The following is a 16,952-nucleotide window of genomic DNA, read 5'->3' on the forward strand; positions in this document are numbered from 1 at the left end:
GAACCATGGACCCGGTACTTGTGGTTCGGAATGTCTCCAACCAGCCATAATGTTGTGAGAGTGAAATTATGTCTAAGTCCAGCTTTGGTACATTAGAAGCAACTCTGAAACTTAACCTAAGCGTTTTTCGAAGCTACTTTTTGGCTAACTTCTTATAGGAAGGTCTAGGAGCTCTGAAAATGAACGTGCGCGTCTTTCACTCTTCCCGAGGGACTTAGAAGAATTTTGTGATATTTTTTATTAAAATGGTGTATAAGGGTATACTGTATATATAAATATATTTTATGCACTGTATATGAGCTGGCGATTTCTAAGTCTGTGGTTCCGAGAGGGGGTAACCAGGCTCACTAATAAAGGTCAAGCCACTTGGGTGCCAGAATGCCCTGCTTCAGCACAGACCAGAAAGGCATTGTGATAAGCGTATCCCCGGTATAGTCAGGGGTTAATGGGAGTCGTCCCCGTCCCCCCAGTATACGGCCAGAACCATGGACCCGGTACTTGTGGTTCGGACTCTCTCCAACCAGCCATAATGTTGTGAGAGTGAAATTATGTCTAAGTCCAGCTTTGGTACATTAGAAGCAACTCTGAAACTTAACCTAAGCGTTTTTCGAAGCTACTTTTTGGCTAACTTCTTATAGGAAGGTCTAGGAGCTCTGAAAATGAACGTGCGCGTCTTTCACTCTTCCCGAGGGACTTAGAAGAATTTTGTGATATTTTTTATTAAAATGGTGTATAAGGGTATATATATATATAAATATATTTTATGCACTGTATATGAGCTGGCGATTTCTAAGTCTGTGGTTCCGAGAGGGGGTAACCAGGCTCACTAATAAAGGTCAAGCCACTTGGCTGCCAGAATGCCCTGCTTCAGCACAGACCAGAAAGGCATTGTGATAAGCGTATCCCCGGTATAGTCAGGGGTTAATTGGAGTCGTCCCCGTCCCCCCAGTATACGGCCAGAACCATGGACCCGGTACTTGTGGTTCGGACTCTCTCCAACCAGCCATAATGTTGTGAGAGTGAAATTATGTCTAAGTCCAGCTTTGGTACATTAGAAGCAACTCTGAAACTTAACCTAAGCGTTTTTCGAAGCTACTTTTTGGCTAACTTCTTATAGGAAGGTCTAGGAGCTCTGAAAATGAACGTGCGCGTCTTTCACTCTTCCCGAGGGACTTAGAAGAATTTTGTGATATTTTTTATTAAAATGGTGTATAAGGGTATATATATAAATATATTTTATGCACTGTATATGAGCTGGCGATTTCTAAGTCTGTGGTTCCGAGAGGGGGTAACCAGGCTCACTAATAAAGGTCAAGCCACTTGGCTGCCAGAATGCCCTGCTTCAGCACAGACCAGAAAGGCATTGTGATAAGCGTATCCCCGGTATAGTCAGGGGTTAATGGGAGTCGTCCCCATCCCCCCAGTATACGGCCAGAACCATGGACCCGGTACTTGTTGTTCGGACTGTCTCCAACCAGCCATAATGTGGTGAGAGTGAAATTATGTCTAAGTCCAGCTTTGGTACATTAGAAGCAACTCTGAAACTTAACCTAAGCGTTTTTCGAAGCTACTTTTTGGCTAACTTCTTATAGGAAGGTCTAGGAGCTCTGAAAATGAACGTGCGCGTCTTTCACTCTTCCCGAGGGACTTAGAAGAATTTTGTGATATTTTTTATTAAAATGGTGTATAAGGGTATACTGTATATATAAATATATTTTATGCACTGTATATGAGCTGGCGATTTCTAAGTCTGTGGTTCCGAGAGGGGGTAACCAGGCTCACTAATAAAGGTCAAGCCACTTGGCTGCCAGAATGCCCTGCTTCAGCACAGACCAGAAAGGCATTGTGATAAGCGTATCCCCGGTATAGTCAGGGGTTAATTGGAGTCGTCCCCGTCCCCCCAGTATACGGCCAGAACCATGGACCCGGTACTTGTGGTTCGGAATGTCTCCAACCAGCCATAATGTTGTGAGAGTGAAATTATGTCTAAGTCCAGCTTTGGTACATTAGAAGCAACTCTGAAACTTAACCTAAGCGTTTTTCGAAGCTACTTTTTGGCTAACTTCTTATAGGAAGGTCTAGGAGCTCTGAAAATGAACGTGCGCGTCTTTCACTCTTCCCGAGGGACTTAGAAGAATTTTGTGATCTTTTTTATTAAAATGGTGTATAAGGGTATATATATAAATATATTTTATGCACTGTATATGAGCTGGCGATTTCTAAGTCTGTGGTTCCGAGAGGGGGTAACCAGGCTCACTAATAAAGGTCAAGCCACTTGGCTGCCAGAATGCCCTGCTTCAGCACAGACCAGAAAGGCATTGTGATAAGCGTATCCCCGGTATAGTCAGGGGTTAATAGGAGTCGTCCCCATCCCCCCAGTATACGGCCAGAACCATGGACCCGGTACTTGTGGTTCGGAATGTCTCCAACCAGCCATAATGTTGTGAGAGTGAAATTATGTCTAAGTCCAGCTTTGGTACATTAGAAGCAACTCTGAAACTTAACCTAAGCGTTTTTCGAAGCTACTTTTTGGCTAACTTCTTATAGGAAGGTCTAGGAGCTCTGAAAATGAACGTGCGCGTCTTTCACTCTTCCCGAGGGACTTAGAAGAATTTTGTGATATTTTTTATTAAAATGGTGTATAAGGGTATATATATAAATATATTTTATGCACTGTATATGAGCTGGCGATTTCTAAGTCTGTGGTTCCGAGAGGGGGTAACCAGGCTCACTAATAAAGGTCAAGCCACTTGGCTGCCAGAATGCCCTGCTTCAGCACAGACCAGAAAGGCATTGTGATAAGCGTATCCCCGGTATAGTCAGGGGTTAATGGGAGTCGTCCCCATCCCCCCAGTATACGGCCAGAACCATGGACCCGGTACTTGTTGTTCGGACTGTCTCCAACCAGCCATAATGTGGTGAGAGTGAAATTATGTCTAAGTCCAGCTTTGGTACATTAGAAGCAACTCTGAAACTTAACCTAAGCGTTTTTCGAAGCTACTTTTTGGCTAACTTCTTATAGGAAGGTCTAGGAGCTCGAAAATGAACGTGCGCGTCTTTCACTCTTCCCGAGGGACTTAGAAGAATTTTGTGATATTTTTTATTAAAATGGTGTATAAGGGTATATATATAAATATATTTTATGCACTGTATATGAGCTGGCGATTTCTAAGTCTGTGGTTCCGAGAGGGGGTAACCAGGCTCACTAATAAAGGTCAAGCCACTTGGCTGCCAGAATGCCCTGCTTCAGCACAGACCAGAAAGGCATTGTGATAAGCGTATCCCCGGTATAGTCAGGGGTTAATTGGAGTCGTCCCCGTCCCCCCAGTATACGGCCAGAACCATGGACCCGGTACTTGTGGTTCGGACTCTCTCCAACCAGCCATCATGTTGTGAGAGTGAAATTATGTCTAAGTCCAGCTTTGGTACATTAGAAGCAACTCTGAAACTTAACCTAAGCGTTTTTCGAAGCTACTTTTTGGCTAACTTCTTATAGGAAGGTCTAGGAGCTCTGAAAATGAACGTGCGCGTCTTTCACTCTTCCCGAGGGACTTAGAAGAATTTTGTGATATTTTTTATTAAAATGGTGTATAAGGGTATATATATAAATATATTTTATGCACTGTATATGAGCTGGCGATTTCTAAGTCTGTGGTTCCGAGAGGGGGTAACCAGGCTCACTAATAAAGGTCAAGCCACTTGGCTGCCAGAATGCCCTGCTTCAGCACAGACCAGAAAGGCATTGTGATAAGCGTATCCCCGGTATAGTCAGGGGTTAATAGGAGTCGTCCCCATCCCCCCAGTATACGGCCAGAACCATGGACCCGGTACTTGTGGTTCGGAATGTCTCCAACCAGCCATAATGTTGTGAGAGTGAAATTATGTCTAAGTCCAGCTTTGGTACATTAGAAGCAACTCTGAAACTTAACCTAAGCGTTTTTCGAAGCTACTTTTTGGCTAACTTCTTATAGGAAGGTCTAGGAGCTCTGAAAATGAACGTGCGCGTCTTTCACTCTTCCCGAGGGACTTAGAAGAATTTTGTGATATTTTTTATTAAAATGGTGTATAAGGGTATATATATAAATATATTTTATGCACTGTATATGAGCTGGCGATTTCTAAGTCTGTGGTTCCGAGAGGGGGTAACCAGGCTCACTAATAAAGGTCAAGCCACTTGGCTGCCAGAATGCCCTGCTTCAGCACAGACCAGAAAGGCATTGTGATAAGCGTATCCCCGGTATAGTCAGGGGTTAATGGGAGTCGTCCCCATCCCCCCAGTATACGGCCAGAACCATGGACCCGGTACTTGTTGTTCGGACTGTCTCCAACCAGCCATAATGTGGTGAGAGTGAAATTATGTCTAAGTCCAGCTTTGGTACATTAGAAGCAACTCTGAAACTTAACCTAAGCGTTTTTCGAAGCTACTTTTTGGCTAACTTCTTATAGGAAGGTCTAGGAGCTCTGAAAATGAACGTGCGCGTCTTTCACTCTTCCCGAGGGACTTAGAAGAATTTTGTGATATTTTTTATTAAAATGGTGTATAAGGGTATACTGTATATATAAATATATTTTATGCACTGTATATGAGCTGGCGATTTCTAAGTCTGTGGTTCCGAGAGGGGGTAACCAGGCTCACTAATAAAGGTCAAGCCACTTGGGTGCCAGAATGCCCTGCTTCAGCACAGACCAGAAAGGCATTGTGATAAGCGTATCCCCGGTATAGTCAGGGGTTAATGGGAGTCGTCCCCGTCCCCCCAGTATACGGCCAGAACCATGGACCCGGTACTTGTGGTTCGGACTCTCTCCAACCAGCCATCATGTTGTGAGAGTGAAATTATGTCTAAGTCCAGCTGTGGTACATTAGAAGCAACTCTGAAACTTAACCTAAGCGTTTTTCGAAGCTACTTTTTGGCTAACTTCTTATAGGAAGGTCTAGGAGCTCTGAAAATGAACGTGCGCGTCTTTCACTCTTTCCGAGGGACTTAGAAGAATTTTGTGATATTTTTTATTAAAATGGTGTATAAGGGTATATATATAAATATATTTTATGCACTGTATATGAGCTGGCGATTTCTAAGTCTGTGGTTCCGAGAGGGGGTAACCAGGCTCACTAATAAAGGTCAAGCCACTTGGCTGCCAGAATGCCCTGCTTCAGCACAGACCAGAAAGGCATTGTGATAAGCGTATCCCCGGTATAGTCAGGGGTTAATAGGAGTCGTCCCCATCCCCCCAGTATACGGCCAGAACCATGGACCCGGTACTTGTGGTTCGGAATGTCTCCAACCAGCCATAATGTTGTGAGAGTGAAATTATGTCTAAATCCAGCTTTGGTACATTAGAAGCAACTCTGAAACTTAACCTAAGCGTTTTTCGAAGCTACTTTTTGGCTAACTTCTTATAGGAAGGTCTAGGAGCTCTGAAAATGAACGTGCGCGTCTTTCACTCTTCCCGAGGGACTTAGAAGAATTTTGTGATATTTTTTATTAAAATGGTGTATAAGGGTATATATATAAATATATTTTATGCACTGTATATGAGCTGGCGATTTCTAAGTCTGTGGTTCCGAGAGGGGGTAACCAGGCTCACTAATAAAGGTCAAGCCACTTGGCTGCCAGAATGCCCTGCTTCAGCACAGACCAGAAAGGCATTGTGATAAGCGTATCCCCGGTATAGTCAGGGGTTAATAGGAGTCGTCCCCATCCCCCCAGTATACGGCCAGAACCATGGACCCGGTACTTGTGGTTCGGAATGTCTCCAACCAGCCATAATGTTGTGAGAGTGAAATTATGTCTAAGTCCAGCTTTGGTACATTAGAAGCAACTCTGAAACTTAACCTAAGCGTTTTTCGAAGCTACTTTTTGGCTAACTTCTTATAGGAAGGTCTAGGAGCTCTGAAAATGAACGTGCGCGTCTTTCACTCTTCCCGAGGGACTTAGAAGAATTTTGTGATATTTTTTATTAAAATGGTGTATAAGGGTATATATATAAATATATTTTATGCACTGTATATGAGCTGGCGATTTCTAAGTCTGTGGTTCCGAGAGGGGGTAACCAGGCTCACTAATAAAGGTCAAGCCACTTGGCTGCCAGAATGCCCTGCTTCAGCACAGACCAGAAAGGCATTGTGATAAGCGTATCCCCGGTATAGTCAGGGGTTAATGGGAGTCGTCCCCATCCCCCCAGTATACGGCCAGAACCATGGACCCGGTACTTGTTGTTCGGACTGTCTCCAACCAGCCATAATGTGGTGAGAGTGAAATTATGTCTAAGTCCAGCTTTGGTACATTAGAAGCAACTCTGAAACTTAACCTAAGCGTTTTTCGAAGCTACTTTTTGGCTAACTTCTTATAGGAAGGTCTAGGAGCTCTGAAAATGAACGTGCGCGTCTTTCACTCTTCCCGAGGGACTTAGAAGAATTTTGTGATATTTTTTATTAAAATGGTGTATAAGGGTATACTGTATATATAAATATATTTTATGCACTGTATATGAGCTGGCGATTTCTAAGTCTGTGGTTCCGAGAGGGGGTAACCAGGCTCACTAATAAAGGTCAAGCCACTTGGGTGCCAGAATGCCCTGCTTCAGCACAGACCAGAAAGGCATTGTGATAAGCGTATCCCCGGTATAGTCAGGGGTTAATGGGAGTCGTCCCCGTCCCCCCAGTATACGGCCAGAACCATGGACCCGGTACTTGTGGTTCGGACTCTCTCCAACCAGCCATCATGTTGTGAGAGTGAAATTATGTCTAAGTCCAGCTGTGGTACATTAGAAGCAACTCTGAAACTTAACCTAAGCGTTTTTCGAAGCTACTTTTTGGCTAACTTCTTATAGGAAGGTCTAGGAGCTCTGAAAATGAACGTGCGCGTCTTTCACTCTTTCCGAGGGACTTAGAAGAATTTTGTGATATTTTTTATTAAAATGGTGTATAAGGGTATATATATAAATATATTTTATGCACTGTATATGAGCTGGCGATTTCTAAGTCTGTGGTTCCGAGAGGGGGTAACCAGGCTCACTAATAAAGGTCAAGCCACTTGGCTGCCAGAATGCCCTGCTTCAGCACAGACCAGAAAGGCATTGTGATAAGCGTATCCCCGGTATAGTCAGGGGTTAATAGGAGTCGTCCCCATCCCCCCAGTATACGGCCAGAACCATGGACCCGGTACTTGTGGTTCGGAATGTCTCCAACCAGCCATAATGTTGTGAGAGTGAAATTATGTCTAAATCCAGCTTTGGTACATTAGAAGCAACTCTGAAACTTAACCTAAGCGTTTTTCGAAGCTACTTTTTGGCTAACTTCTTATAGGAAGGTCTAGGAGCTCTGAAAATGAACGTGCGCGTCTTTCACTCTTCCCGAGGGACTTAGAAGAATTTTGTGATATTTTTTATTAAAATGGTGTATAAGGGTATATATATAAATATATTTTATGCACTGTATATGAGCTGGCGATTTCTAAGTCTGTGGTTCCGAGAGGGGGTAACCAGGCTCACTAATAAAGGTCAAGCCACTTGGCTGCCAGAATGCCCTGCTTCAGCACAGACCAGAAAGGCATTGTGATAAGCGTATCCCCGGTATAGTCAGGAGTTAATGGGAGTCGCCCCCATCCCCCCAGTATACGGCCAGAACCATGGACCCGGTACTTGTTGTTCTGACTGTCTCCAACCAGCCATAATGTGGTGAGAGTGAAATTATGTCTAAGTCCAGCTTTGGTACATTAGAAGCAACTCTGAAACTTAACCTAAGCGTTTTTCGAAGCTACTTTTTGGCTAACTTCTTATAGGAAGGTCTAGGAGCTCTGAAAATGAACGTGCGCGTCTTTCACTCTTCCCGAGGGACTTAGAAGAATTTTGTGATATTTTTTATTAAAATGGTGTATAAGGGTATATATATAAATATATTTTATGCACTGTATATGAGCTGGCGATTTCTAAGTCTGTGGTTCCGAGAGGGGGTAACCAGGCTCACTAATAAAGGTCAAGCAACTTGGCTGCCAGAATGCCCTGCTTCAGCACAGACCAGAAAGGCATTGTGATAAGCGTATCCCCGGTATAGTCAGGGGTTAATTGGAGTCGTCCCCGTCCCCCCAGTATACGGCCAGAACCATGGACCCGGTACTTGAGGTTCGGACTCTCTCCAACCAGCCATAATGTTGTGAGAGTGAAATTATGTCTAAGTCCAGCTTTGGTACATTAGAAGCAACTCTGAAACTTAACCTAAGCGTTTTTCGAAGCTACTTTTTGGCTAACTTCTTATAGGAAGGTCTAGGAGCTCTGAAAATGAACGTGCGCGTCTTTCACTCTTCCCGAGGGACTTAGAAGAATTTTGTGATATTTTTTTATTAAAATGGTGTATAAGGGTATATATATAAATATATTTTATGCACTGTATATGAGCTGGCGATTTCTAAGTCTGTGGTTCCGAGAGGGGGTAACCAGGCTCACTAATAAAGGTCAAGCCACTTGGCTACCAGAATGCCCTGCTTCAGCACAGACCAGAAAGGCATTGTGATAAGCGTATCCCCGGTATAGTCAGGGGTTAATAGGAGTCGTCCCCATCCCCCCAGTATACGGCCAGAACCATGGACCCGGTACTTGTGGTTCGGAATGTCTCCAACCAGCCATAATGTTGTGAGAGTGAAATTATGTCTAAGTCCAGCTTTGGTACATTAGAAGCAACTCTGAAACTTAACCTAAGCGTTTTTCGAAGCTACTTTTTGGCTAACTTCTTATAGGAAGGTCTAGGAGCTCTGAAAATGAACGTGCGCGTCTTTCACTCTTCCCGAGGGACTTAGAAGAATTTTGTGATATTTTTTATTAAAATGGTGTATAAGGGTATATATATAAATATATTTTATGCACTGTATATGAGCTGGCGATTTCTAAGTCTGTGGTTCCGAGAGGGGGTAACCAGGCTCACTAATAAAGGTCAAGCCACTTGGCTGCCAGAATGCCCTGCTTCAGCACAGACCAGAAAGGCATTGTGATAAGCGTATCCCCGGTATAGTCAGGGGTTAATGGGAGTCGTCCCCATCCCCCCAGTATACGGCCAGAACCATGGACCCGGTACTTGTTGTTCGGACTGTCTCCAACCAGCCATAATGTGGTGAGAGTGAAATTATGTCTAAGTCCAGCTTTGGTACATTAGAAGCAACTCTGAAACTTAACCTAAGCGTTTTTCGAAGCTACTTTTTGGCTAACTTCTTATAGGAAGGTCTAGGAGCTCTGAAAATGAACGTGCGCGTCTTTCACTCTTCCCGAGGGACTTAGAAGAATTTTGTGATATTTTTTATTAAAATGGTGTATAAGGGTATACTGTATATATAAATATATTTTATGCACTGTATATGAGCTGGCGATTTCTAAGTCTGTGGTTCCGAGAGGGGGTAACCAGGCTCACTAATAAAGGTCAAGCCACTTGGGTGCCAGAATGCCCTGCTTCAGCACAGACCAGAAAGGCATTGTGATAAGCGTATCCCCGGTATAGTCAGGGGTTAATGGGAGTCGTCCCCGTCCCCCCAGTATACGGCCAGAACCATGGACCCGGTACTTGTGGTTCGGACTCTCTCCAACCAGCCATCATGTTGTGAGAGTGAAATTATGTCTACGTCCAGCTTTGGTACATTAGAAGCAACTCTGAAACTTAACCTAAGCGTTTTTCGAAGCTACTTTTTGGCTAACTTCTTATAGGAAGGTCTAGGAGCTCTGAAAATGAACGTGCGCGTCTTTCACTCTTCCCGAGGGACTTAGAAGAATTTTGTGATATTTTTTATTAAAATGGTGTATAAGGGTATATATATAAATATATTTTATGCACTGTATATGAGCTGGCGATTTCTAAGTCTGTGGTTCCGAGAGGGGGTAACCAGGCTCACTAATAAAGGTCAAGCAACTTGGCTGCCAGAATGCCCTGCTTCAGCACAGACCAGAAAGGCATTGTGATAAGCGTATCCCCGGTATAGTCAGGGGTTAATTGGAGTCGTCCCCGTCCCCCCAGTATACGGCCAGAACCATGGACCCGGTACTTGTGGTTCGGACTCTCTCCAACCAGCCATAATGTTGTGAGAGTGAAATTATGTCTAAGTCCAGCTTTGGTACATTAGAAGCAACTCTGAAACTTAACCTAAGCGTTTTTCGAAGCTACTTTTTGGCTAACTTCTTATAGGAAGGTCTAGGAGCTCTGAAAATGAACGTGCGCGTCTTTCTCTCTTCCCGAGGGACTTAGAAGAAGAATTTTGTGATATTTTTTATTAAAATGGTGTATAAGGGTATATATATAAATATATTTTATGCACTGTATATGAGCTGGCGATTTCTAAGTCTGTGGTTCCGAGAGGGGGTAACCAGGCTCACTAATAAAGGTCAAGCCACTTGGCTGCCAGAATGCCCTGCTTCAGCACAGACCAGAAAGGCATTGTGATAAGCGTATCCCCGGTATAGTCAGGGGTTAATAGGAGTCGTCCCCATCCCCCCAGTATACGGCCAGAACCATGGACCCGGTACTTGTGGTTCGGAATGTCTCCAACCAGCCATAATGTTGTGAGAGTGAAATTATGTCTAAGTCCAGCTTTGGTACATTAGAAGCAACTCTGAAACTTAACCTAAGCGTTTTTCGAAGCTACTTTTTGGCTAACTTCTTATAGGAAGGTCTAGGAGGTCTGAAAATGAACGTGCGCGTCTTTCACTCTTCCCGAGGGACTTAGAAGAATTTTGTGATATTTTTTATTAAAATGGTGTATAAGGGTATATATATAAATATATTTTATGCACTGTATATGAGCTGGCGATTTCTAAGTCTGTGGTTCCGAGAGGGGGTAACCAGGCTCACTAATAAAGGTCAAGCCACTTGGCTGCCAGAATGCCCTGCTTCAGCACAGACCAGAAAGGCATTGTGATAAGCGTATCCCCGGTATAGTCAGGGGTTAATGGGAGTCGTCCCCATCCCCCCAGTATACGGCCAGAACCATGGACCCGGTACTTGTTGTTCGGACTGTCTCCAACCAGCCATAATGTGGTGAGAGTGAAATTATGTCTAAGTCCAGCTTTGGTACATTAGAAGCAACTCTGAAACTTAACCTAAGCGTTTTTCGAAGCTACTTTTTGGCTAACTTCTTATAGGAAGGTCTAGGAGCTCTGAAAATGAACGTGCGCGTCTTTCACTCTTCCCGAGGGACTTAGAAGAATTTTGTGATATTTTTTATTAAAATGGTGTATAAGGGTATACTGTATATATAAATATATTTTATGCACTGTATATGAGCTGGCGATTTCTAAGTCTGTGGTTCCGAGAGGGGGTAACCAGGCTCACTAATAAAGGTCAAGCCACTTGGGTGCCAGAATGCCCTGCTTCAGCACAGACCAGAAAGGCATTGTGATAAGCGTATCCCCGGTATAGTCAGGGGTTAATGGGAGTCGTCCCCGTCCCCCCAGTATACGGCCAGAACCATGGACCCGGTACTTGTGGTTCGGACTCTCTCCAACCAGCCATCATGTTGTGAGAGTGAAATTATGTCTACGTCCAGCTTTGGTACATTAGAAGCAACTCTGAAACTTAACCTAAGCGTTTTTCGAAGCTACTTTTTGGCTAACTTCTTATAGGAAGGTCTAGGAGCTCTGAAAATGAACGTGCGCGTCTTTCACTCTTCCCGAGGGACTTAGAAGAATTTTGTGATATTTTTTATTAAAATGGTGTATAAGGGTATATATATAAATATATTTTATGCACTGTATATGAGCTGGCGATTTCTAAGTCTGTGGTTCCGAGAGGGGGTAACCAGGCTCACTAATAAAGGTCAAGCAACTTGGCTGCCAGAATGCCCTGCTTCAGCACAGACCAGAAAGGCATTGTGATAAGCGTATCCCCGGTATAGTCAGGGGTTAATTGGAGTCGTCCCCGTCCCCCCAGTATACGGCCAGAACCATGGACCCGGTACTTGTGGTTCGGACTCTCTCCAACCAGCCATAATGTTGTGAGAGTGAAATTATGTCTAAGTCCAGCTTTGGTACATTAGAAGCAACTCTGAAACTTAACCTAAGCGTTTTTCGAAGCTACTTTTTGGCTAACTTCTTATAGGAAGGTCTAGGAGCTCTGAAAATGAACGTGCGCGTCTTTCACTCTTCCCGAGGGACTTAGAAGAATTTTGTGATATTTTTTATTAAAATGGTGTATAAGGGTATATATATAAATATATTTTATGCACTGTATATGAGCTGGCGATTTCTAAGTCTGTGGTTCCGAGAGGGGGTAACCAGGCTCACTAATAAAGGTCAAGCCACTTGGCTGCCAGAATGCCCTGCTTCAGCACAGACCAGAAAGGCATTGTGATAAGCGTATCCCCGGTATAGTCAGGGGTTAATGGGAGTCGTCCCCATCCCCCCAGTATACGGCCAGAACCATGGACCCGGTACTTGTTGTTCGGACTGTCTCCAACCAGCCATCATGTGGTGAGAGTGAAATTATGTCTAAGTCCAGCTTTGGTACATTAGAAGCAACTCTGAAACTTAACCTAAGCGTTTTTCGAAGCTACTTTTTGGCTAACTTCTTATAGGAAGGTCTAGGAGCTCTGAAAATGAACGTGCGCGTCTTTCACTCTTCCCGAGGGACTTAGAAGAATTTTGTGATATTTTTTATTAAAATGGTGTATAAGGGTATACTGTATATATAAATATATTTTATGCACTGTATATGAGCTGGCGATTTCTAAGTCTGTGGTTCCGAGAGGGGGTAACCAGGCTCACTAATAAAGGTCAAGCAACTTGGCTGCCAGAATGCCCTGCTTCAGCACAGACCAGAAAGGCATTGTGATAAGCGTATCCCCGGTATAGTCAGGGGTTAATTGGAGTCGTCCCCGTCTCCCCAGTATACGGCCAGAACCATGGACCCGGTACTTGTGGTTCGGACTCTCTCCAACCAGCCATAATGTTGTGAGAGTGAAATTATGTCTAAGTCCAGCTTTGGTACATTAGAAGCAACTCTGAAACTTAACCTAAGCGTTTTTCGAAGCTACTTTTTGGCTAACTTCTTATAGGAAGGTCTAGGAGCTCTGAAAATGAACGTGCGCGTCTTTCACTCTTCCCGAGGGACTTAGAAGAATTTTGTGATATTTTTTATTAAAATGGTGTATAAGGGTATATATATAAATATATTTTATGCACTGTATATGAGCTGGCGATTTCTAAGTCTGTGGTTCCGAGAGGGGGTAACCAGGCTCACTAATAAAGGTCAAGCCACTTGGCTGCCAGAATGCCCTGCTTCAGCACAGACCAGAAAGGCATTGTGATAAGCGTATCCCCGGTATAGTCAGGGGTTAATGGGAGTCGTCCCCATCCCCCCAGTATACGGCCAGAACCATGGACCCGGTACTTGTTGTTCGGACTGTCTCCAACCAGCCATCATGTGGTGAGAGTGAAATTATGTCTAAGTCCAGCTTTGGTACATTAGAAGCAACTCTGAAACTTAACCTAAGCGTTTTCGAAGCTACTTTTTGGCTAACTTCTTATAGGAAGGTCTAGGAGCTCTGAAAATGAACGTGCGCGTTTTTCACTCTTCCCGAGGGACTTAGAAGAATTTTGTGATATTTTTTATTAAAATGGTGTATAAGGGTATATATATATAAATATATTTTATGCACTGTATATGAGCTGGCGATTTCTAAGTCTGTGGTTCCGAGAGGGGGTAACCAGGCTCACTAATAAAGGTCAAGCAACTTGGCTGCCAGAATGCCCTGCTTCAGCACAGACCAGAAAGGCATTGTGATAAGCGTATCCCCGGTATAGTCAGGGGTTAATTGGAGTCGTCCCCGTCCCCCCAGTATACGGCCAGAACCATGGACCCGGTACTTGTGGTTCGGACTCTCTCCAACCAGCCATCATGTTGTGAGAGTGAAATTATGTCTAAGTCCAGCTTTGGTACATTAGAAGCAACTCTGAAACTTAACCTAAGCGTTTTTCGAAGCTACTTTTTGGCTAACTTCTTATAGGAAGGTCTAGGAGCTCTGAAAATGAACGTGCGCGTCTTTCACTCTTCCCGAGGGACTTAGAAGAATTTTGTGATATTTTTTATTAAAATGGTGTATAAGGGTATATATATAAATATATTTTATGCACTGTATATGAGCTGGCGATTTCTAAGTCTGTGGTTCCGAGAGGGGGTAACCAGGCTCACTAATAAAGGTCAAGCAACTTGGCTGCCAGAATGCCCTGCTTCAGCACAGACCAGAAAGGCATTGTGATAAGCGTATCCCCGGTATAGTCAGGGGTTAATTGGAGTCGTCCCCGTCCCCCCAGTATACGGCCAGAACCATGGACCCGGTACTTGTGGTTCGGACTCTCTCCAACCAGCCATAATGTTGTGAGAGTGAAATTATGTCTAAGTCCAGCTTTGGTACATTAGAAGCAACTCTGAAACTTAACCTAAGCGTTTTTCGAAGCTACTTTTTGGCTAACTTCTTATAGGAAGGTCTAGGAGCTCTGAAAATGAACGTGCGCGTCTTTCACTCTTCCCTAGGGACTTAGAAGAATTTTGTGATATTTTTTATTAAAATGGTGTATAAGGGTATATATATAAATATATTTTATGCACTGTATATGAGCTGGCGATTTCTAAGTCTGTGGTTCCGAGAGGGGGTAACCAGGCTCACTAATAAAGGTCAAGCCACTTGGGTGCCAGAATGCCCTGCTTCAGCACAGACCAGAAAGGCATTGTGATAAGCGTATCCCCGGTATAGTCAGGGGTTAATGGGAGTCGTCCCCATCCCCCCAGTATACAGCCAGAACCATGGACCCGGTACTTGTGGTTCGGACTGTCTCCAACCAGCCATAATGTGGTGAGAGTGAAATTATGTCTAAGTCCAGCTTTGGTACATTAGAAGCAACTCTGAAACTTAACCTAAGCGTTTTTCGAAGCTACTTTTTGGCTAACTTCTTATAGGAAGGTCTAGGAGCTCTGAAAATGAACGTGCGCGTCTTTCACTCTTCCCGAGGGACTTAGAAGAATTTTGTGATATTTTTTATTAAAATGGTGTATAAGGGTATATATATATAAATATATTTTATGCACTGTATATGAGCTGGCGATTTCTAAGTCTGTGGTTCCGAGAGGGGGTAACCAGGCTCACTAATAAAGGTCAAGCCACTTGGCTGCCAGAATGCCCTGCTTCAGCACAGACCAGAAAGGCATTGTGATAAGCGTATCCCCGGTATAGTCAGGGGTTAATGGGAGTCGTCCCCGTCCCCCCAGTATACGGCCAGAACCATGGACCCGGTACTTGTGGTTCGGACTCTCTCCAACCAGCCATAATGTTGTGAGAGTGAAATTATGTCTAAGTCCAGCTTTGGTACATTAGAAGCAACTCTGAAACTTAACCTAAGCGTTTTTCGAAGCTACTTTTTGGCTAACTTCTTATAGGAAGGTCTAGGAGCTCTGAAAATGAACGTGCGCGTCTTTCACTCTTCCCGAGGGACTTAGAAGAATTTTGTGATATTTTTTATTAAAATGGTGTATAAGGGTATATATATATAAATATATTTTATGCACTGTATATGAGCTGGCGATTTCTAAGTCTGTGGTTCCGAGAGGGGGTAACCAGGCTCACTAATAAAGGTCAAGCCACTTGGCTGCCAGAATGCCCTGCTTCAGCACAGACCAGAAAGGCATTGTGATAAGCGTATCCCCGGTATAGTCAGGGGTTAATTGGAGTCGTCCCCGTCCCCCCAGTATACGGCCAGAACCATGGACCCGGTACTTGTGGTTCGGACTCTCTCCAACCAGCCATCATGTTGTGAGAGTGAAATTATGTCTAAGTCCAGCTTTGGTACATTAGAAGCAACTCTGAAACTTAACCTAAGCGTTTTTCGAAGCTACTTTTTGGCTAACTTCTTATAGGAAGGTCTAGGAGCTCTGAAAATGAACGTGCGCGTCTTTCACTCTTCCCGAGGGACTTAGAAGAATTTTGTGATATTTTTTATTAAAATGGTGTATAAGGGTATATATATAAATATATTTTATGCACTGTATATGAGCTGGCGATTTCTAAGTCTGTGGTTCCGAGAGGGGGTAACCAGGCTCACTAATAAAGGTCAAGCAACTTGGCTGCCAGAATGCCCTGCTTCAGCACAGACCAGAAAGGCATTGTGATAAGCGTATCCCCGGTATAGTCAGGGGTTAATTGGAGTCGTCCCCGTCCCCCCAGTATACGGCCAGAACCATGGACCCGGTACTTGTGGTTCGGACTCTCTCCAACCAGCCATCATGTTGTGAGAGTGAAATTATGTCTAAGTCCAGCTTTGGTACATTAGAAGCAACTCTGAAACTTAACCTAAGCGTTTTTCGAAGCTACTTTTTGGCTAACTTCTTATAGGAAGGTCTAGGAGCTCTGAAAATGAACGTGCGCGTCTTTCACTCTTCCCGAGGGACTTAGAAGAATTTTGTGATATTTTTTATTAAAATGGTGTATAAGGGTATATATATAAATATATTTTATGCACTGTATATGAGCTGGCGATTTCTAAGTCTGTGGTTCCGAGAGGGGGTAACCAGGCTCACTAATAAAGGTCAAGCAACTTGGCTGCCAGAATGCCCTGCTTCAGCACAGACCAGAAAGGCATTGTGATAAGCGTATCCCCGGTATAGTCAGGGGTTAATTGGAGTCGTCCCCGTCCCCCCAGTATACGGCCAGAACCATGGACCCGGTACTTGTGGTTCGGACTGTCTCCAACCAGCCATAATGTTGTGAGAGTGAAATTATGTCTAAGTCCAGCTTTGGTACATTAGAAGCAACTCTGAAACTTAACCTAAGCGTTTTTCGAAGCTACTTTTTGGCTAACTTCTTATAGGAAGGTCTAGGAGCTCTGAAAATGAACGTGCGCGTCTTTCACTCTTCCCGAGGGACTTAGAAGAATTTTGTGATATTTTTTATTAAAATGGTGTATAAGGGTATATATATATAAATATATTT

Source organism: Ascaphus truei, chromosome 5, assembly GCF_040206685.1.
Source record: "Ascaphus truei isolate aAscTru1 chromosome 5, aAscTru1.hap1, whole genome shotgun sequence".
NCBI classification, from domain to species: Eukaryota; Metazoa; Chordata; class Amphibia; order Anura; family Ascaphidae; genus Ascaphus; species Ascaphus truei.